Here is a 22956-nt window from a genome sequence, read left to right as displayed (position 1 = left end):
ATGATCACCGTCTTAGTATTCGTCTGGAAAACCCACGTGATTTGCTGGCCGCGCAAATTTGCCGTGCGGTTTTAGGCGCCATGTCACGGATTACGCGGCCCTCCCACTAGAGATTCGAGTCCTCCCTCGGACATGCAAGATACACAAGCTGCCTCTATTGACGATGTATTATACTTAGTAGTAGGGGGTGCGTCATAGGTTCGCCTTGAGCATCAGGCTTATAATGTATGTGTTTGTGTTCCTACATATGCAAAGGAAATGACTATGTCCATTCGTAAGGAAGGTATGGATTTGACATCTAGTACTGTGATAGCAAAGGCAAGAGTGTGTCAACTCATAATAATGGTACTGATACTTCTGTTTCCAGAGCCATAGCAGTCAACGGGGTGTATTTCCGATACTTCACTCATTGTCGAATGTCACTCAACTGACACCGTCATTGTAACATTTAGTTGGAAGTACACGGATAAAATATATATGTGATCGATTTCTTAGGATGGTGTCAATCGGTCAATACGTTCATCCAGGTTTCTGCGGGGTCTCATTACGAACCTGATGAAATGGCTGGCCGCGCAAATTTGCCGTGCAGTTTTAGGCGTCATGTCACGGATTGCGCGGCCCTCCCACTAGAGATTCGAGTCCTCCCTCGGACATGCAAGATACACAAGGAGTTGAACGGATTTTTTTTTAATTTTCGCCTCTATTACGTTTGATATTCACACCACTTACCTTTAACAAGATTTCTCAAGTCATTTGTCGCAACCTCCTCCGTAATGGTGCAAAAGCCTGTGGCCCTCGACGTTGCCGCGCGGGGTAGCCGCGCTGTCTAACGCGTCTTGTCACGGTCGGCGCGGTTGCCCCCCCCCCCCCCACCCCCCCACCCCCCGCTCACGACAGAGGCTCGATTCCTCCCTCGGGCATGGGTGTGTGTGTGTTGTCCTTAGCGTAAGTTAGTTTATGTTAGATTAAATAGCGCTTAAGCTTAGGGACCGATGACCTTAGCAGTTTGGTCCCATAAGATCTTACTACAAATTTCCAGTTTTTCCCTTGACGTCACCCTAGGTTTCGGAGACGCTTCAAATAGCAAGACGTTGACACATGCGAAGAAAAAGCCACAGCTCACTAGGTTGTGTGAGCTCTAATGTGTTTTAATGATGTCACATAGGCACCAAATTTCAACACAAGCCTGCCCAACGCCACCGTGGATGCGTTAAACAATGGGAAAGTCGTCACAACCCCTCTTACCCACATTACATCCCTTCTTTTGACGTCTCTGCGATTGAGATCAGAACTGCGACAATCAGAGTTGAAATCACGCGGTTCTCTTATGAGTGTCCGAGGAAAACATTTCAGGCACACTGTCACTCAGATTCGACACGAAAAGACGTCATGGTGACATAAAGTTCGTCAGTGAAACCCCCCCTTCCCTTGGGGCGTTGATTCCCATACATTTCTTGGTCGAAAACGATAGTTCGCAGTGCGATGAGTAATAGGAACATGGTATTGATATTCGTTGACTCTGCTGACACCCACAGACGTTTCAGCCCTGCCCTAAGAACATTGTGGGGCTGCATGCCCGTAGAAAGCGATCACAATTATTTGACGTGTAGCGCGACCGCTATTTTTTTTATATCGTGTATGGGTTGAAATCAATAGGGACTGTTCAAAACCATTTGACGAAATCAGAACGTGACTCGAAGCAGTAAAGCGTTCATATGCTTCTTTAAGCCTGCTGTCTCCTGTCCTCCTATGACGTAATCACGCGAGTGTGCAACATTAATACGAGTGTGAATAAAACGCAAAAGGTTCCTCTACGACAACCAATTCGACAGCACACTCTGTGCCAGTCACTCATCTTTGTTGAGCGCATTAGAAATGCACCTGTCAGAAGTCTCGGCACCAAATCAGTCTGGTATCTGCTCTACTGCTCTATCACCTTAAATATAGGCAACTCTTTCGACACCCTTGGATGCGATGTGTCTACCGTCAGGTGCTAGACCAGCCGCCCCGCCAGAATGAATCAGTTTCGAAATTTCTGACCAATACATTTCTAACTTGCTCAACAAAGGCGCGTGGGTGACACCGAGGTGTTGCCGTACTGGGTTGTTAGAAGAATCCTTTGCTGTTTTATTCATGCACTTGAAAGCGTTGCTCTCCAGCGAGATCACGTCGCAGGAGGGCGGAAAACAGGAGAACATAAAATCATAAGTAACCTTTATTGCTATCGATCACGTTCAGATTTCGTCTAGTGGTTTTGAACGGTCAGTAGTGGTTCCAAACTGTACAGGAGAGCAAAAATTGCTATCGCGCTGCATTCCAAATGGGGATCACGTTTAATGACGATGCAGCCCCACAACGTCCCACGTTTAGCTGCTTCTGATGTTTGGATCCGCCATGAATTCGCGGGCGCTCTGTGCTAGAGAGATACATTAATGAATCACCTGTTTAATAACGTGAGAGTCGACCTTTGGAACACAGTACAGCAGCATTTCTGTATGCCATGGACTCGACAAGCTCGTGGTAGGTTTCTGGACGTATGTGGTGCCACATGCCTACACTAAGGTCACGTAAATCCAATAAATTAGGTGCCATTTGTTGTGCGCGCCTGACTGCAACCCCGATGTGTTCGATCATGTTCCGATCAGGTGAATTTGGTGGCCAATACCTCGTTATGATTTCACTATCACGCTTCTCAAACCAAGATACCGCGACACTGGCCTTATGACGCTCTCACTTATCCTACTGGAAGATACCATTGCTGCTGGGGAATATATCAGGCAGGAAGAGATGCAGCTGTCATGGTACGTTGTTTACTACGACAGGTTCTATGGAAGGCAACGTGACAGTCCCCTTTAGATTAATACTGTTCCCGCTGATCTGCGTCAATGGCGCGGTGAATGCCTTTCGCCCCTGGATAAAAGCGGATTTGGACACAGCCATAGATTTGGTGTATGAAAAAGCGTGCTTCATCCAGGCTGGTCACAAGTTTCCATTGATCCCCTGTCCAATCTCAAGGATCCCGTGCCCACTACAGCCTTTACTGAGGGCGCTGTAGTAACTACATGGGATAACGGCTAGGTTGTCTTATAACAGTACCTACTACTTCAGCGCATGGAAAATTAGTAAATTTTACCCTTTTTGCATGATTATCGACTGTGATCAAGTGCGTATAGGGTTAAAGTGCTCGGACCGTCAACCAGTAAACGTGGTTCGTAGCAAGATTCATTAAGCGACAATAGTAGTATATGACTAGACAAACACAAATGGCCGCCTGTGAAAATTGGATAATTAATTTCGAATAATTAACAATAGCTTTCAGAAATTAAAAATGAAATATAAACTGCTAAATTTTGGACTGAAACGAGAACGTGCTAGCAGCATCGATGGCTCACTGCCTCTTTAGTTCCCATTCGTGAAGCGTGAGCAAAGTCATAAAACTAGCCACATGAAAACGATTACTAGCTAACCACTTTAATAATCGAAATACGCTTTAATGAAAATTAATTAATTACTCACCACCGAAAGTGCCTGGAATGTGCGGACCCCAAAACTGTTATGGCATTAAATAATACTTTAAGAAGTACTTTTGATACACAGTAATATATAGCACGTCAGTCATACCGTGTGACGCTTGTGTAAGCAAAGATAAGCCAGTTTAAATCAAATATTTTTTATAGTTACTGGACTTTCAGATCACATGGTACAAAAGTGTTACTGTTGTAACGTCAGAGACTTGAAGTATTGCTCTTAGTCTGCTGTGGAGCCCTATGTTCAACAATGTACGCAGAACTGTGTGGTCTGGAAACGTGCCTTCACCAGCATTACGTTCTGTGATCTGCGACACATCACTGCCCAACCTGCGTTGCAGACCTGCCAAGACTGCGAGCTACACATTCTGCGGTGGTTTGTGGCCTCCTGTAATTCATCACCTGCTCGTCGTTCAAGCCCTATGGGTCCTCACTACAGCGGACAAGTTTTGCGCTTTCCCACATGCTCTATTCGAAGTGCTCGCCAATAATTATGAGCCTCCTGCCATAGTCGCTAATGTCAGTGGATTTTCTCATTTGCTGCCCGCATCATCTCTTGCATGAGTCTCCGTTCGCCTCTACTCCACTCGTACACTTTCCTCACCACGTTACTTGCCCACAACGCCACCAAGCGACATTCAGTGTCGCGGCGGTCAGCGCTCTCAGTGTTTTGGCCCACCACTGTGTATGTGTGGCAGGCGTGAATAGCACCAGGAGAGCGATTTCGGATACAAACAGTTCGAGACAGTAACTCAACATGAATACACACTGTAATCTCCAATGTTTCGTTAGTATTTAATAGTAATAATAACCGCAAGAAATTGCTCACACTTGTCGCAAGATGCTTTAGTAATTGTCTTTCGCCTCTTTCTGGCTGGATTACAGTGTAGAGGTGCGTTATGAAGCGACCTGAGGATGTATAGGAATGAACTTTCAACCGAGCAATCACAGAAGTTCCTTACGAGTAGGGATAGTTAGATTAAACTTAGGTTTTCTATCTCTTCGGATGAGGACAGCGTCGCCAGAGTTTTTCGTTGTCATTACGCGGTTTCCTGCCGTGGCAGAATAAAAGTAGTGTGGAAAAATAAGTTTGGCTCGGCTGAAATTCTTAAGAACTTAAAGATGTTCATCGCAATGTAATGGGCACCGTTTGTCCATATAGAGATGATATTGTCGAGGGCTCTGTAGACTCCACCAATGCCCCCTATCGTGAAACTCGCACATCTGCTCATTACTTCTCACTCTTGGACAAACTGCAATGGCCTGTTTGCGGATAAAGTAGAATTGGCCTGGCGATACGGCGAATATCAGACTGCAGTCCACTTTTAGGGAACATAGCAGAGTTTGAGTGAAGCCAGTCCCATTATATCACATGTTATTGTTTCTGCCCATTTGAGTGCACTATGGAGCGCGAGAAGACAAAACACTTAAGTGCCCCTGTCTGTGTGACAGCCTAATCTAATTATTGCAGACCCTGCGAGAGTCATACCTAGCATGCTGTGATACATTACTAGATTCCTCGCTTAATATTTTGTCTTGAAACTACTCTTCCGTGGATCAAACAAACGTATGACTATTTATGGTGTTATTCTTTGCAAACGTTCACTATCCCTTTTTACATTTATATGGTGGAAGTGCGTGAAACTTGAGCAAAATTCCAGAATAGATCGTACAAATGTTTTGTAAGCCTTTCCGTAATACGCTACCCGTGCTCGTGTAAGCTCGCGCCAGCACAACATGCAGCATAGAGGTTGCAAGACGATCGACAGAGGCTAACAATAGACTTGCAGGAAATGGGCCGCCAACGCCCTCTTGGCCGACAGCATTTAGATCGCCGTCGCGGACCAGAGGGCGGGTCTGTGGCAGTCTGTTGCACCGAATAAGTTACAGTGTCATCAGTCGCAGCCCAGCGGGAATCGCAGTAGTAGTTAGCTCCACCGCTAACTCACAGACAGGCAACATATAGCAACCATAAAACTGGACATCTCAGACTTTTAACTACACCAGAAGCGAGGGTAACGTGAACTATAGAGAATAGATTGTAGCAGAGCGATAATCTTGTGTTAAGTAAACTTTACATTCTCATGAATAAAGATCGCAGTTAATATGCGCGTGTAGTCTGTGTCATACAAAGAGAATACCGGCCACCAACCAACATTCTCTGTTTGCTGCCCATGGTACATCTCTACAGAGGCAACGAGACGACATAAAAGATGGCGACGAGAATATTTCAGGGAAGAAGAATTTGCTTGCTTTTCTTGTGTTTCAGATTTCAGGGGTGATCGTATTCAAGTGTTTGCAATATTTTTGTTGTGTCTTGCACGTATTCCAGGAGGGGAGCCACAGAAGTAAATAGCTTTGTCTTTTCAGAGGCTTTGCTTTTTTTTTGTATAACAAAGTTGTATGAACCATGGCTATCTCGTCCCCTTCACCCCTGCACCGCGCCTCAGTAGCAGACAGCCAATGTGATGCATCTAACGCAAGCTTTTCAGTTTCAGAACCAACAAATTGCTACCTTGCTGACGAAGGTACAACTTCTGGCTACACAAGCAGCGTCGGCCGCACAGCAGAAGCCAACAGACCGACAGAGCCAACAAGCGCCGGCAAATAGCATACCATCTTTCTGGCAATTTAACAACACAGAAAAGGCTCGAGTACCTGGTGCAGTTCCAAGCTAATTGTGCAGTTAATCGCGTTAAAGGTTCTGTGAAGCTACAATACTTTCTTTCGATTTCGGGGTCCCCAGTGTTCAGGGTAATACAAAAATTGTTCCCAACTACATCTCCCGACGAACTCAGTTATGACGAAGTAATAGCTGCATTAACTCTGTACTATGATCAGGTAGTTAAAGTAGCTGCAGCCAGATATCAGTTTTTCGTTTGGAGAGAAAGCCAGAAAGACATACTGTCGGTGGTATACAGAATTAACTGGCATGAATAGGAAGTGTAAATTTAAGTGTAGTTGTGGCAACTTTTACAGTGACTTAATGATTATAGATGCTATAACATCATTGTTCCCGGTACTAGAATACGGGAACAGATCCTAAATCATTCTGATCCTTCACTTCCTCAAGTGTTGTATATCTTGGAGCAATATGATTCGGGTGCCATAGCGGCCTATAAGTTTGACCAGGACCCGATTTGTCTGGTCGAGTCGCGCATTGCTCGCCTCCGCCCCAAGCAGCCACAACAGCGAGCGCCTACACACCCCGCGAACAGCCACGTAGACATATAAAAAGACCTGTGAACTTAGTGAAGTCTTGCCCTAGATGTTTTGCCCGCCATAAACGACAAGATCCTCCATCACGTAACGCAACGTGTTACACGTATGGAAGAAAATGCCATGTCCTATCAGTTTCTTTGCAATGGCACAAACATGCTAGTTTTACACGCTACCAGAGAAAACAGGCTTGTGCGCATGCAGTTGAACGTTGCGTTTTCTCAACCTTCAACAAGTTCTGACAGGTTGTGCCTTATTCTCGCGCTAGTGCTGTGCAACGAAGTTTTAACAAACTCTTTGTCTTATTAAGAATAGCTTGACGTCGCGTGACCTATCAGTTAGACACATGGCATCAGTCACTTTCCTTAATCGCACCACGTACGATCAGTTAATCTAGCAAGCACCTCACTGCTTACAGCAGACATGAAATTCCAGTGCTTGGGCAGTGTAGTTTGCCTGCCATTTCCAAATCTCACACTGGGACAGTGAATTTTACTATTTTGAAATCAAGAGACAGTGAGAACATTTTCGGTTTAGATGCATTTGATTTGTTTGGCCTTGGCATCCACGACAATGTACTGTCAGTGTCTACTGTTGCATCAAAAGCCAGTGTAAATAGCTTGCTTAATGAATCTCCTGAGCTATTTTCAGCAAGAATGGGAAAAGCTAATATCTTTGTAGCGCACGTTACATTGAAAGACAATGCACAGCCAAAGCTGAATGGCATGAATGGGAAAAGCTAATATCTTTGTAGCGCACGTTACATTGAAAGACAATGCACAGCCAAAGTTTTTCCGACCCCGCCCGGTTCCAATTGCTTTACGAGACAAAGTAAACAGTGAATTGCAAGAATTGCAAGATAATAGTGTAATTGCTCTCATCCAAGCTAGTCAGTGGGTAAGTCTACTACTTTTGTTGCCTAAGCCTTCTGGTCGCATTATCATTTGTGTTGACCTGACGTCTACAGTCAACCCACAGACAGTAGTTGACACCTACCCGTTACCACATCGTGAGGAACTCATGGACAGGTTTGGTGCAGGACGTTACTCTTCTGAGATACATTTGCGTGATGGGTATTTGCAGATACCACTAGATGAAGAATCACAGAAAGTGCTCGTTGTAAAGAAACATTTAGAGCTGTTAAAGTAGTTGTGTTTACCCTTCGGCAGTGCTTCCGGACCCTCCGATTTTCAACGTTATTTGGAACAGTTGGCTGCAAAAGCTCCATTTTGTTCCAACTACCTTGACGATACTGTCGTCTCTGGTAGTACACCAGAGGAAAAACATTGCCAAAGAGCGTACTCTTTTTCGAGTGTTGTCAAAAGAGTACTCAAGTGTCATCCCGAACAGTATGACTGTTTACAAACTGAACTTTAATACTGAGTTCATATGATCAACACTCAAGGTGTGCACCCCCTTCAATCTCATATGCTTGCAATCCGTGACCTGCCTGTTCCTCGCAATGTGTCTGAATTGCAGTCAGTACTAGGCAAGATGACGTACTACATTCGGTTCATACCGAATACCACTTCAATCTCATATGCTTGCAATCCGTGACCTGCCTGTTCCTCGCAATGTGTCTGAATTGCAGTCAGTGAAACGTCCCCTTTGAAAAATTATACACGACTGTGCTTAAACTGACACACAATATTTTTAGCGCAACGCAATCTGACTCTCAGTAATCGCTACAAAGAATGGCCCTGACTAACATTAACCTATACGTTTCACAAATCACTTACCTCACAAAAATCTTAGTTACTCGAACTACTGCAATACAGCGAGCGCCACTACTGCCAGCTAAATAAAAGATTCAAACTACTGAAGGCACTAACTACTGATAGGCATAGTTATCAAATGAAAGATTTTAATAGAGAACAAACAATGTATTTACCTTAATAGTCATAATATATATAGCAGTTCATGACATCCAGTCTTACAAATTTCAAAACTCCGCCATCTCTCTCCCCACGTCCACCACTGCTGGCGGCTCACCTCCAACTGCGCAATGCTACGCGCTGTTCACATCCATCTGCCGCTGCCCAACACTACAATGGCAGACAAGAATACAAACCAGCCACAGACTGCACACAGCACAGCCAGTGATTTTCATACAGAGCGCTACGTGGCGGCGGCGTTACCAATATAAGAACCTAAACAGCCTACATACATCAGTACTAGGCAAGATAACGTACTACATTCGGTTCATACCGAATGCCACTCAGATGGCGGCTCCATTGCGTCGCTTGCGGCGCAAAAATTTACCCTGTTGTTTACTACGTCTCAGTGCAATTATCCTCAAAGAGAAAAGGAGGCTCACGCTATTGTGTATGGTGTGCCTAAATTCGATCGCTATTTTATGGTCACAAGTCCTATTTAGTGACAGATCACAAGCCTTTGCAATCCTTGTTTCATCAGTCAAAGCCGGTTCCTACACGCACTGCTCAAAAATTGCAACATTGCGTTGTGTTGCATTACAAAATTTTATACAGACCTATGGCAATGCAGGCGCCCTATCTCGCTTTCCGAGTGCGATATGCTGCATCTCGCTGCCAAATCGGTGCGCAGGACTATGAAGTGCTGTAAGCTTTTCCCTTGCACTTCAGAAAAATAGCTAGGGACGATGACCCGTATCTCACGATTGTGTCATATTATACCCACACGTCTTGCCCTCGTTCATTGAATGGTGTCCAGAACTCAGTTGTACCTCGATGTTTTTCACGTCGGTATAGCCTTTCAGTTCAACAGGGTGTGATTCTCGTTCAAAATGACAGTGGACAGTCCCGTGTGCTTATTCCCATAGTGTTATAAAAGGATGTGTTGTGACTGCTCTACCAAGGACATTGGGGAACAATTAGGACGGCAGCACTGTACTAGGCAGGGCATGGCCCGTAAAATTAACAGGGCCCTCTCAACTAGAGCCAGGAACCGGGAAGTAGATAAAGAGGAGAACGCGCCACCTAAGTCCCTAGCATTCATTCCCTTCGTAGGAAATATCTCCTTCAAAATAGCAAAGATTCTTAATAATTTTCATGTGAAAATGGTTTTGCGTCCACTTTCTAAGATTTTGGATTTGCTGAGATCGGTGAAGGATGATTTTTTACTGCGGAAGGCGGAATTTACTGAATACCATGTCAATATGGTATGGCCTATATAGGACAGACAACACGTACAGTGGAAGAGCTTGTAAGTAGGCTGTTTAGGTTTTTATATTGGTAACGTCACGTAGCGCTCCGTATGAAAATCACTGACTGTGCTGTGTGCAGTCTGTGGCTGGTTTGCATTGTTGGAATTTGCTACTGTAATGTAGGGCAGTTGGATGTGAGCAGCGTGTAGCGTTGCGCAGTTGGGCGTGAGCCGCCAGCGGTGGTGGATGTAGGGAGAGAGATGGCGGATTTTTGAGAGCGGATGATCTGGACGTGTGTCCATCAGAGACAGCAAATTTGTAAGACTGGATGTCATGAACTAATTTTTGAACACTATTAAGGTAAATACATTGTTTGTTCTTTATCAAAATCTTTCATTTGCTAACTATGCCTATCAGTATTTAGTCACTTCAGTAGTTAGAATCTTTGATTTAGCTGGAAGTATAGGCACTCGCTGTATTGCAGTAATTGCAGTAGTTCGAGTAATGAAGGTTTTTGTGAGGTAAGTGATTCATGAAAGGTATAGGTTATTGTTAGTCAGAGCCATTCTTTTGTAGGGATTATTGAAAGTCAGATTGCGTTGCGCTAAAAATGTTGTGTGTCAGTTTAGTGATGATGAAAATAAGTAAAGAGAGAAATGCCGGAGTACGTTCAGTTTTGCTCAGCTGTTTGAAAATCAAATAATGTAAGAGGTTCATCAGCACAGTAATTAATAAATTTTTCTAAGGGGATGTTTCATATGTCGACCCTTAGCCGAGGATACCTCATTGGAATCTTCTGACTTTTTCTTGTAGTTTGTGTAATAAGTGTAGCTATTGTTTATTGCTAGCGCGTAATTATAGAGAGAATTTCCTGTGTAGTTATATATTTTCATTGTTGTACTGTAAAACAGTTGTGGCATGCATGTAGATTTGAACCAAGTACACTCCTGGAAATTGAAATAAGAACACCGTGAATTCATTGTCCCAGGAAGGGGAAACTTTATTGACACATTCCTGGGGTCAGATACATCACATGATTACACTGACAGAACCACAGGCACATAGACACAGGCAACAGAGCATGCACAATGTCGGCATTAGTACAGTGTATATCCACCTTTCGCAGCAATGCAGGCTGCTATTCTCCCATGGAGACGATCGTAGAGATGCTGGATGTAGTCCTGTGGAACGGCTTGCCATGCCATTTCCACCTGGCGCCTCAGTTGGACCAGCGTTCGTGCTGGACGTGCAGACCGCGTGAGACGACGCTTCATCCAGTCCCAAACATGCTCAATGGGGGACAGATCTGGAGATCTTGCTGGCCAGGGTAGTTGACTTACACCTTCTAGAGCACGTTGTGTGGCACGGGATACATGCGGACGTCCATTGTCCTGTTGGAACAGCAAGTTCCCTTGCCGGTCTAGGAATGGTAGAACGATGGGTTCGATGACGGTTTGGATGTACCGTGCACTATTCAGTGACCCCTCGACGATCACCAGAGGTGTACGGCCAGTGTAGGAGATCGCTCCCCATACCATGATGCCGGGTGTTGGCCCTGTGTGCCTCGGTCGTATGCAGTCCTGATTGTGGCGCTCACCTGCACGGCGCCAAACACGCATACGACCATCATTGGCACCAAGGCAGAAGCGACTCTCATCGCTGAAGACGACACGTCTCCATTCGTCCCTCCATTCACGCCTGTCGCGACACCACTGGAAGCGGGCTGCACGATGTTGGGGCGTGAGCTGAAGACGGCCTAACGGTGTGCGTGACCGTAGCCCAATTTCATGGAGACGGTTGCGAATGGTCCTCGCCGATACCCCAGGAGCAACCGAGTCCCTAATTTGCTGGGAAGTCCCCTACGGCACTGCGTAGGATCCTATGGTCTTGGCGTGCACCCGTGCGTCGCTGCGGTCCGGTCCCAGGTCGACGGGCACGTGCACCTTCCGCCGACCACTGGCGACAACATCGATGTACTGTGGAGACCTCACGCCCCACGTGTTGAGCAATTCGGCGGTACGTCCACCCGGCCTCCCGCATGCGCACTATACGCTCTCGCTCAAAGTCCGTCAACTACGCATGCGGTTCACGTCCACGCTGTCGCGGCATGCTACCAGTGTTAAAGACTGCGATGGAGCTCCGTATGCCACGGCAAACTGGCTGACACTGACGGCGGCGGTGCGCAAGTGATGGGCAGCTAGCGCCATTCGACGGCCAACACCGCGGTTCCTGACATGTCCGCTGTGCCGTGCGTGTGATCATTGCTTGTACAGCCCTCACGCAGTGTCCGGAGCAAGTATGGTGGGGCTGACACACCGGTGTCAATGTGTTCTTTTTTCCATTTCCAGGAGTGTATTTCGCAGCTGCGCTTGCAATTAACTAGATATTATTTTCAGTGCTATGTTAACGTGTTTTCTTATTTTGCTCTTCAAATTGTGCTTTTCTGTGTTATCGTGTGAAATATTGTGACACTAATGGCATGTGAAAAACGTAATACGAGGCTCCAAGTTAAATTGAGAAGTGACATTGAAGACGAAAGCAGTGTGTTAGCGCCACCGTGTAATGAATTAACTAATGTTCAGAGTAGTAATTTGGTAATTGTGCACAAGGCTAATGGAGCGCGCTGCAAATAATGGTGTAGACAGTGAAGCGATTACTGAACAGGAAACCATTATCGATCGATCGGTTGGCAACAGCTCTCCTCAGGATTCCGAAATGACAGGACACAATCTTGCAAATACTGTAGATTCACGTTTTGCGTCCTCACCGTTTTTTCAAATAAGTCAAGACACATTTTCTGCTTTTCAAAATTCGAATACTGCCGGTTCAAATACACTGCCGAATGGTACTGAGGAACATGTTTCAGACAACAGTGCATTGTCATTACAATTAATGCTACAAATGGGACAAACACAGCAAAAGTTAGACACAATGCAACAAAATCTTCAAAAGTTAGACACGATGGAACAAAATCAGAGACAAACACAGCAACCGCTTCAAAAGTTAGACTCAATTGAACAAACGCTTGAACAAACACGTGAAGGTTTAACTGCTGAGTTATTTAAAATCGAAATGTCAAAAAGTCTGTAATGACGTAAAAACACAAATTAGTGAACATTTTCAACCTATTTTTTGGCGTCATGAAAATGCATTGCAGAATCACGAAGCAGCCATAAAGAACTGCAAACTATTGTTCATGAAAATCACGAGACATTGCGGGCTAAAATTGACTCAGTTGCATCTATTGATTCGGTTACGCAACTCGTAGAAACTCAGGAAAACTTAAAGGACAGAGTAGATGCTCTAAAACTTGGTTCAGAAAAACACATTGAGGAAATCAGTTCACGATCGGAAAAAGTAGCCGAACTTTCGGATCCGTTCACTAACTTATCTACAAAGGTAGATGATGATCTGAATGACAGAAGACCCGTAGCCTTCACTGACACAGAAGAGTATGAACAAATTAGAAAATTCAAACAAAATCAAAATCAAATCAATACAAAGTACAAAAGAGAAATCCGGGAAGTACAAGATCAGTTGACACAGTTAATACAAGAATTACATATTACAGAGGAGACTCGCGCTCCTACACGGGAAGAGGGACATAGAAATACGGGAAAGCCACAAAATAATAACACAGGGCATTTAGGAAATTATGAATGAAATTGGCAAGGTGCACTTAATTTTGATATGGAACCGCCGAAATGAAGTAACAATGACCGATATGCGACTCGCCGACATGATGATTTTGACTGTAAACTGGTCATTACTACACTTAAATTCAAAACGTTTAAGAACTCTGGCAACGACATTCATCCACAAGTATGGCTCCATCAATTCTCTCATTGCTTTCCCCCCAACTGGTCATTGGAGCACAAGTTAGAAATTAGGTGTGGCTATTTAGAGAATGAACCTGCTGTAAGAATACGATCTGTCATTCACGATTGTCACAATGAAGGAGAATTTTATCATGCCTTCCTCTCAGCATATTGGTCTCAAGCTACACATGACCGAGTAAAACATAGCATCATAATGATGAAACATTTCGAACAATCTGAATTTTCCAGTCTTGTGAAATATTTAGAAGAGATGTTACACAAGAATCAGTGACTGTCAAACTCATACAGCCCCTCAGAACTCATCCACATTTGCTTAATCAAATTGCCTGAACATTTACGACATGTTATTTTGGCAGGACGTTGCAAAGACGACGTTGAAGCTTTTCAGGGACTGTTACAAGAATTAGAAATTGACACTGACAATCGAGGAACGCGAAAACAGGAACACAACAATTACAGGTCACATTCCGCGATGACAGAAATAGTAACTGGACACGACAAGGCTATTCTTACAACGCAAATCGTTACCAAAACAGACACCACCCGTATGACAACTGTTGACAGAGAAGTAATAATTGCAAGGAAGGATCACCTCTCGCCGGTAATGACTATGACAGCGACAGTCACAGAAACAGACAATATGGGAACCAAAATAATTATTATCAAGGGAGACAGAATAACTTCAGACGCAAGAGTTCAGCGCGCAATCACGATTCAAGGAGAAATTCTCCACCACGTGACGGACAAGAAAGAAACTATGGAATCTACCGACATGACGACAGACGATATAATCGTAACGATACACCTGAATTTCGTCAGAACTGGCGGGATTCAAACAGGGCAAGGCCTTCTCGTCAGGTGAATTTGTAGAATCTAAGTCTCCTAATCCTAATAACTATGCGCGCCAACAAAGAGACAGACAATGACTCGCACCGCATGCAGCCACGTGCGCCGGTTGGCTCAGAGAAAAATAACATAGACGACAACCTTTAGCAAAATTTTACCATTCCCTACTGACGTATACAACATGATAATTGCTTTGAAGTTGAAAGTCTACGCACTAGAAAGGGTAAAACATTGCACCACATTTCACACGTAAAACCGTTTATTGAGAGATAGTCTGCTTTTTAACTTAGTCTCTGCTATAGATTTTTTCACTTCACGTTGCTAGTACTCTTTGTCACACTTAGAAACTGTTAACATTCACATATGTTTTAAAGTTAACTATTCAGTCAAGAACCTAGTGAACTTATTTAGATAAGTAATTACAAATGCATTATTATAGTGAACAGAAGACACAGTGTTATTGTGTGTGTACATTCTTGCTTGTTAGTTGCACGATTACGTAGGCTTAAATACATAGAACATATGCTGCTAATGAGATTTTAATGCAACATTTTGGTTTACTTGAAAAGACATTCTTTATTTGAAGTACTTTCTGTGAGATTGAAAATGAGTTATTATTTGGTTTCTTTTGCAGCTAAACGTTTATATCACGACGATATTAATGTGTGACATAATTTACATTGTTGCTTTTGTGCTGTATCTGTTTTATATCTGTACAGTTATTCTGAACTCTTCTGGAAAGTAAAACATGTCTTACTAGTAACTTTCGTGGTATAGCTACAATGAGACAACCTTTTTCGTAGAACAACAATATGTTACAATATACTACTTTCTTGATTACGGTAATGTATGTAATAACTACGACACCTATGCGCATGGCATTTCACTTTTGTCTATGACGAGGTAAGTACATTGACTTCTGCAGAACGTTGCTTACAGAGAACGATACCTACGACACCTCGACAGAACTATCTTACAAGATGCACAGTTTAGCGCTACAGTACACGTATTTGAGTTATTGTGCACTTAAAACATTTATTTTTAAAGATTTTTTGAATTACAAAGAGACAAAGGTTTTCCGTGATACATTTCATTCCATTGCTGTAGTCTGTAACGCCTGAGGGTACAATTACATTAATCCTCATGGGGATACACGCTTACTTTGTGTACCATGTGTTTGGCAAGCACAAGGAGCCCTAGCTAATATGGTATTTTTCTTACTTTACATAGTTGTACCATATTTCTCTAACACATAAATTACACAGTTATCTGATCATTTAGCTGAGAGAGACAAACATTTTTTTTAGTACATCAGTGACAGACTTTTACGCAATTACACAGTTGGATAACTTCCCACTTATGAAATTGTATTTGGTCTTTGCTTTGTGAACTGCTCATATTTTTTTCAGAACCATTGTGATACTATGAGATCTTTGAATGATGTATTTGGTATGGGATCATGATTTTTAAAGTACGTTTGAGGTAGATGACACTATTGAAAAGAGCAGAGAATTTTTTTTTAGGTTTTGAAGTTACTGCAGAAAGATACGACGTTTTTGAGATTTGGCTGAGGTGTTATGATGTTATTATTACGACGACGATGTGTATTGTGCTGCTGAGGTATGTTTATAATCAATAAGCTGATGCTATATGAGGAATTTGATTATGCTACGTATCTGTTATGATGAAATACTGAAGAAGTGTCGACAAATATTATTACGACGACGATGTGTATTGTGCTGTTGAGGTATGTTTATGATCAATAAGCTGATGCTATATGAGGAATTTGATGATGCTACATATTTATAATGATGAAATATTGAAGAAGTGTCTATAAATATGTATATGTGTAATAAGGTAAGGACTAATGAGTAGAGGTTAAGAACTGTGGTTTGTGAAAAAGGATGTTGGAAACCAAGAATCGTACTTTAAGAGTTATGACTTGTGTGTACATGAGTGAATGTATCACAATGCACGTGAAAATTTTTTGGACACTGTTATATTCATGGGATTTTGTTTCTCCACATTTCTACTGTAATTTTTCGACTTGTGAAATTTTATTTTATCAAACTGTCACTGTAGCGGAAACATCTGTTGTAAATTTCGGTAAGAAAGCTAAGTGACCATGATGTAATGCGTTGTGGACGCCCAGCTGTGCCATTTGCCTGGAGAAAAAGCCATTAGGTGGAGAAAAAAAAGGTCATTAACCTCGATATTGATATTCCTTTGTAGAAAGCATCGCCAATACGACACTTTTTTATATTTACTGAAATGACTAATGAAACGATAAGAAACATTTCACAGCTAATATCTTGCTAGTTGAGAGGTTTTTTACTGCCTTATGAAGTGCTATATGGCTAGTGAATGACGTTCCACGCCTTGCTTTATGTATTTATTTGCTCATTTTGTTTAACATCTACTTTCTAGTTGCACTTCAGCATTAGTTAAAATAAAGTTTAATAAATGCACTAATATCACTATTTTATGTCTACAGACACAGTAAAGAATAATATTATGATGTATGTTCTTAGAAAAGAGAGCACAAATAGACATTTCCCTTCACAGGAATTGCAAACATAATTTTTTCAACGATATGGTAACTTGTTTCGTAGAGTAAGTCAAGGTGATGCATCACTCTAGTGTTAAGATGTGACATAGTTCTTAGACATTTCCTATCTTTACTGTAATATTTTTTTCTGCTTGAGCTTTGTCATGTTTAGATGTAAGTTATAGCATTTGCTGCTGCTGTTTGCTAAGCATAGTGCTACTGAATTTTAATTTGTGTTACTCTGCTAAGCCAGTTTTACTACTGATTTATTTTTATTCTTGCTGCACTTTGGCTCATATTAGTTGCAATGTTGCATTTGCTTTTCTAATTTAGATATACTGCTACTTGCTTTCCCAACTTGTATTTTTTTGTCATTGCTGTTTGTGTTAATTGTTTTGTGCTGTGGCAATGCCTCGTCCCTTAGTATATATATCTGAGCTCAGTACATTTAAGTTAGCTTCAGAGGGGGTAGACTATATAAGAAACTAACTATGAAGAATAGGGAAAGAATGCATTGAGAAGTTATATGAAAAGTATTTGGGCAAAAATGAGTATTTTACAATGAGAAAAAATTATTTAGGAAGAGGATATGAACAAAACAGTAGGGTTTAGGGACAACAGGTTTAGAGAGGACTTTTTGGAAATAATGATGAATGAAGGGAGATCTCCAAGAAGTAAAGAAAGTTTCGTTTGCAAAATACTGCAGTAGAACTAACTCTGTCCTTTCCTTTTGTGTTATTCTGATATGTGTTTGTGTACATACTCTTTTGTATTTGTGTTCTTCCTGTCTTTATATGTTTATCTCGTAAGAGATATGTTGTAGAACTTTTCTAATACAATGTTATTTACTTTGTAAAAATGTTTAGACATTATTTATTCTGCTTCAATGCTCATGTGTGAATTTAATGTTTCGAAAACTATTCTCATTGTTTTATATATTTACTTATGTCATAATTCCTGTGACACTGATGTATATGTCTATTTCTATTTTTTGTAAAGCTAATATTACTACAAATGTTATCTGTATTATTATGTTTTAATGATGTTTTCTGTATATTTGTAATTGTATTCTCATGTTATAAAATTTAAATGGAGACCAGTTCATCAAATTAAGTAACTTGTAATGGTACATTTCACTGCACACGTTTCTGTTGGTTATACTGTATGCACAATATGTGGGAAGTTGGGGCTGTTACTGTTTGCATGTGTGTTAATAATTCAGCAAGGGACTGGTTAACAGCATTGCTGCTTCTAAGGAAAATTCCAAAAACTTTGTGAATGCAGGAGTGGTGGTTATTGACTTGCTATATTGTGTGCAAGACTCTTCGATGGCGATTGTGCACCTAAACAGTTGCAAAGATGGCTGCTCGCCGTCTCTACAAGGACTGCAGTGGGTCAGCACCTCTGGTGGCCCACTAATACCACACTCTGTACCAGGACTACAGTGGGTCTCCTCTGTGATGACCTAGCTACAAATATTCTTCAAAACTTCGACTGACTCTGCTGTGGGTTTGCTCTGTTGTGGCCCATTACCTGTCTGCATGTCAAGAGTCAGCATTGTCTTTCCGTTGGAAGGACAACACTACTTCTTCAAGACTGCATGGAAATCCACTACTTCCGTGTGCATTTTCTTTTAGTAATGAGACTTTGTGAAAAAACTCTAATTACTATTGTGATGAATTATTAGCATGGTCTTTATGAGAACAATTTTTGCTTTTGACCAACAGTGTGTCAATAAGCTTGTGCATTTGATATCTTTGTTATTGTAATTATGAAAAAAATTCAAAGCTGTATTGGCCACATCCCAAAATAATTTGTACAATTTTTTGTGGGGAGCATGGGGGGGGGGGGGGTATGTAAGTAGGCTGTTTAGGTTTTTATGTTGGTAAAGTCACGTAGCGCTTTGTATGAAAATCACTGACTGTGATGTGTGCAGTCTGTGGCTGGTTTTCATTGTTGGAATTTCTATTGTAGTGTTGGGCTGTTGGATGTGAACAGCGAGTAGCGTTGCGGAGTTGGATGTGAGCCGCCAGCAGTGGTGGATGTGGGGCGAGAGATTGACCATTTTTGAGAGCGGATGATCTGGACGTGTGTCAATCAGAGATAGTAAATTTGTAAGACTGGATGTCATGAACTGACTTTTGAACACTATTATGGTAAATACAGTGTTTGTTCTTTATCAAAATCTTTCATTTGCTAACTATGCCCCTAAGTATTTAGTCACTTCAGTAGTCAGAATCTTTTATTTAGCTGGCAATCGCTGTATTGCAGTAATTGCAGTAGTTCGAGTAATGAAGATTTTTTGTGAATTAAGTGATTCATGAAAGGTATAGGTTATTGTTAGTCAGGGACATTCTTTTGTAGGGATTATTGAAAGTCAGATTACGTTGCGCTAAAATTATTGTGTGTCGGTTTAGTGAAGATCAGAATAACTAAAGAGAGAAATGCCTGGTTACTTTTCTAAGTGGATGTATCAAGCTTTGAACAGAATATCAACGTGGCACTCGGCCACTGCAACTCAGTAAGTTTGCGGTTGCAGAACATTCTATTTCTAACGTACATTCAATGGAGTACCACAAAACTTCGATTTTAGCCACAGCAACAACCTCTTGGAACTCCATTATTAAATAATCGATTGAAATACGCATTACGGGAAGTCTAGTGATCCGTGACAGAGGTTACCAATTGAATAATGCATGGAATCCCGTCATCTCCGAAAGTTACTTGAGACGAAGATGCCAGAAGACTTCGATAGTTGAGGCCAGCTTCTATACCGACGGCAGTTCCGCTAGCGAGGGCGCTGTCGCTGGGCGGTGTGGTCCTTCTGTCTCCGCGACTGCTACGCATGCTCGGCAGTACTATCAATGCACTATATAAGACGGAGCGGAGAACGTCTTCGTCAGTCCTCGATCTGCTCACCTGAAGATGGCTGGCAGTTGTCCAGCTGAAATATCGTGCAATGAAGTTTACGACGACCGCCTGGAAGCCCGATATCTTTCTGAACAGCTGATTCGCCGGGAAAATTTCAAATTTTACATAGGTGTATGCTGTTAAAGTACAACTGTTCTGCATTAGGCACGTCATTCAAACATGATCCAAAGTAGAGTTTCACATGTACAAAGATCTCATACGTTTCCGCACGTTCATTATTCGCAATGGGTAATGTCCAGAGGAAGTATCAAACTTGATGGAACAAAGATGCAATTTGCACTTGGTGAAGTATAGAGCTTAGTGGAACAAAGACGACATTTCCACCTTTGTCTTTCCTTGGTGGATTACTTATAGCTCTCCAAGCTAATGAAATATAGACCATAGTCACAGCAGTGTTGAAGGAATCACAAGGCACACTTCAAGACGGCGCCGGTGGAATATTCACCATATATCAGTACGAATCCAAACAGAAGTAACCACTTCCAAACGTGATCAGTACCTGGCAATAACCACGTGACGTATTCTAACTTCATTTTAGCACCGTGTGTTTATGTACAGAAAACCATGCAAAATGTTCGGTCGCCACGTCGTACTCCATCAGGTGGCGTAATTTGGATGCGGAATGGATGGGTTTGGGGTCAGCACACTGAAGGAATCACAAGGCACACTTCAAGACGGCGCCGGTGGAATATTCACCATATATCAGTACGAATCCAAACAGAAGTAACCACTTCCAAACGTGATCAGTACCTGGCAATAACCACGTGACGTATTCTAACTTCATTTTAGCACCGTGTGTTTATGTACAGAAAACCATGCAAAATGTTCGGTCGCCACGTCGTACTCCATCAGGTGGCGTAATTTGGATGCGGAATGGATGGGTTTGGGGTCAGCACACTGACCTTTCAGTCCGTTGACAGGAGCAGGTCATGAACTGGCCTCACGGTACGGATTGCATTGCACTCCACTCTTTCCATCCAGAGAAATAGCAGATTTGGAAACAGTCAGCTCAGCCATATAAGCAACACAGTTGTCCACAAATATTCGTCAGTAGCGCATCTTTAAAGAAATATTGTTAATCGCCCGCTTAGAGCGGCTGGTCCATATGTCTGACAATCGTCATTGTGTTTGTCACTCTCAACAGTATACAAACGAACCCATTTATTGAGTTTTCAGTAACATCGCAATAGGACATCACGTGAATTACATTGTAGAAAGACTCATGTCACAAATTCATATAGAGACAAAAGTGTAGTCAACTCTCAGGAATGTTGTGGACAGGTGTGACCGGGAAGTGGCAAAATGGAGATCTAAAACCTTGAGCACAACGTATAAATTTTAAAAACGTAATTTTATTCTGTCCGTCATTCATCAGACAACAAAAAATCCTGGAATACCGGAAGCAGACCATCAGCTACACCCCACAAAACGACCCAGCACTAATCGGTGGATATATGTAAAGCTTAGAATTATAATGAAATTTATGTTTCGAGTGGTCGTCGGAAAATTGTGCTTATGCTCTAAACAAATAGCTAAATGATTAGTTAGCAATAGAATGCCCAGGTCTTGAAGTGGAACTTTTTTGAGACTCGTATCAGTTTTGTTAAACTTAACTTTCATTGTATAACCATGGGCTCTCTACAGTCAAACATGGTAGCAGATCATCTAAATAACATCAGTGAATGACATGTTATATCGCATCACAAGGGGTGGTGATACAACGGTTACATTTAAGAACCAAATAAAAAAATAGGAAACGTGCAGTAAGCCAAAAATTTCTATGGGAGCGGGGTTTCCTTAGTGAGTACTTAATTTTTGGTATTAATTTTATTTATGTTCCCGAGGTGACCAAAAGATGACCATGCAGTAATGTATCTCAAGGGTAAGTATATTCTTGCCATTATTTGAGACCTAACTCGTAATTCCATGACTGAGTTACCATTTGTCAGTTTTTAAATGGAACTTAATTCACGCGTAGTAATTTTCCTTCACGATCAAACTGGCGACAAGTGACGCACCAATGCCAAATATTCTAATATCGCAGGGCAGTTCCTTCTACTCTTGCTGCAGAGCTACCGAGTTAATTCTGTCACAAACAATTGTTTCACTTTGGTTGCTAGAATGTTTTCTCTTTTTAGGCACTAATCTTTAGACATGACCCAGAGAGAGCTGCCACTTCACACAGTTTTTGGCAACACTTTGAGAAGACAAAAAGCACTTCTGCTATCGGTGCAATCTGAGTCGAGGCAACAAGCACCTACGCTTGAGGTGCCATATTGCTTTAAGCGTTCACTGTGTGCTGAAGCTTCAAGATGAGTAGGGAAAGCAACTAAATGGACGCGTGATTATTTCATTCATCTCATTACTCCTGGGTCGCGATGCCAAACCTGCTAATTTCAAAACTGTGGTACGAATAGACGATCATCACTGTGCTTTTCGATTAACGGAACTCCAAGTACGATAGTCCCCAAAAATGTTCTGCACCCGTAAAGCTCTTCCACTGTCGCCAGCATGATTACCTAAACTATCTTGGAAGGAATTACACAATTATCAGCGCAATGTCGCCAGAAGTGCACTTGTGTAACCACTTATTGACACATTTTTAGTGCGGTTATATGTAAGTAGATGTACTCTGTTCGTCTTTATATGTGAAGAAAGTTATACTTTTTACAGTGCCAGTACCACTCTTCTCTGACTAATTTTTATAAATAGAAATGTCGTACAGCATCATTATTCATGGTGCAACACGATGATGTATCCGATGTTTCTGGAAACATTCCTCACACATATAGGAGGAAAATAAGTTATATGGATACGTGTCCGGAAGTGCTTCATTTCCGTGTCAGTGCTTAATTTATGCAACTCTTTAACACATTAATCATGGAAAACACACAGGCAAATAACGTATTAGCACAGTATGAA

Source organism: Schistocerca gregaria, chromosome X (genome assembly GCF_023897955.1).
Source record: "Schistocerca gregaria isolate iqSchGreg1 chromosome X, iqSchGreg1.2, whole genome shotgun sequence".
In the NCBI taxonomy this organism is placed as follows: domain Eukaryota; kingdom Metazoa; phylum Arthropoda; class Insecta; order Orthoptera; family Acrididae; genus Schistocerca; species Schistocerca gregaria.
Note: the sequence above shows the minus strand (reverse complement) of the source record.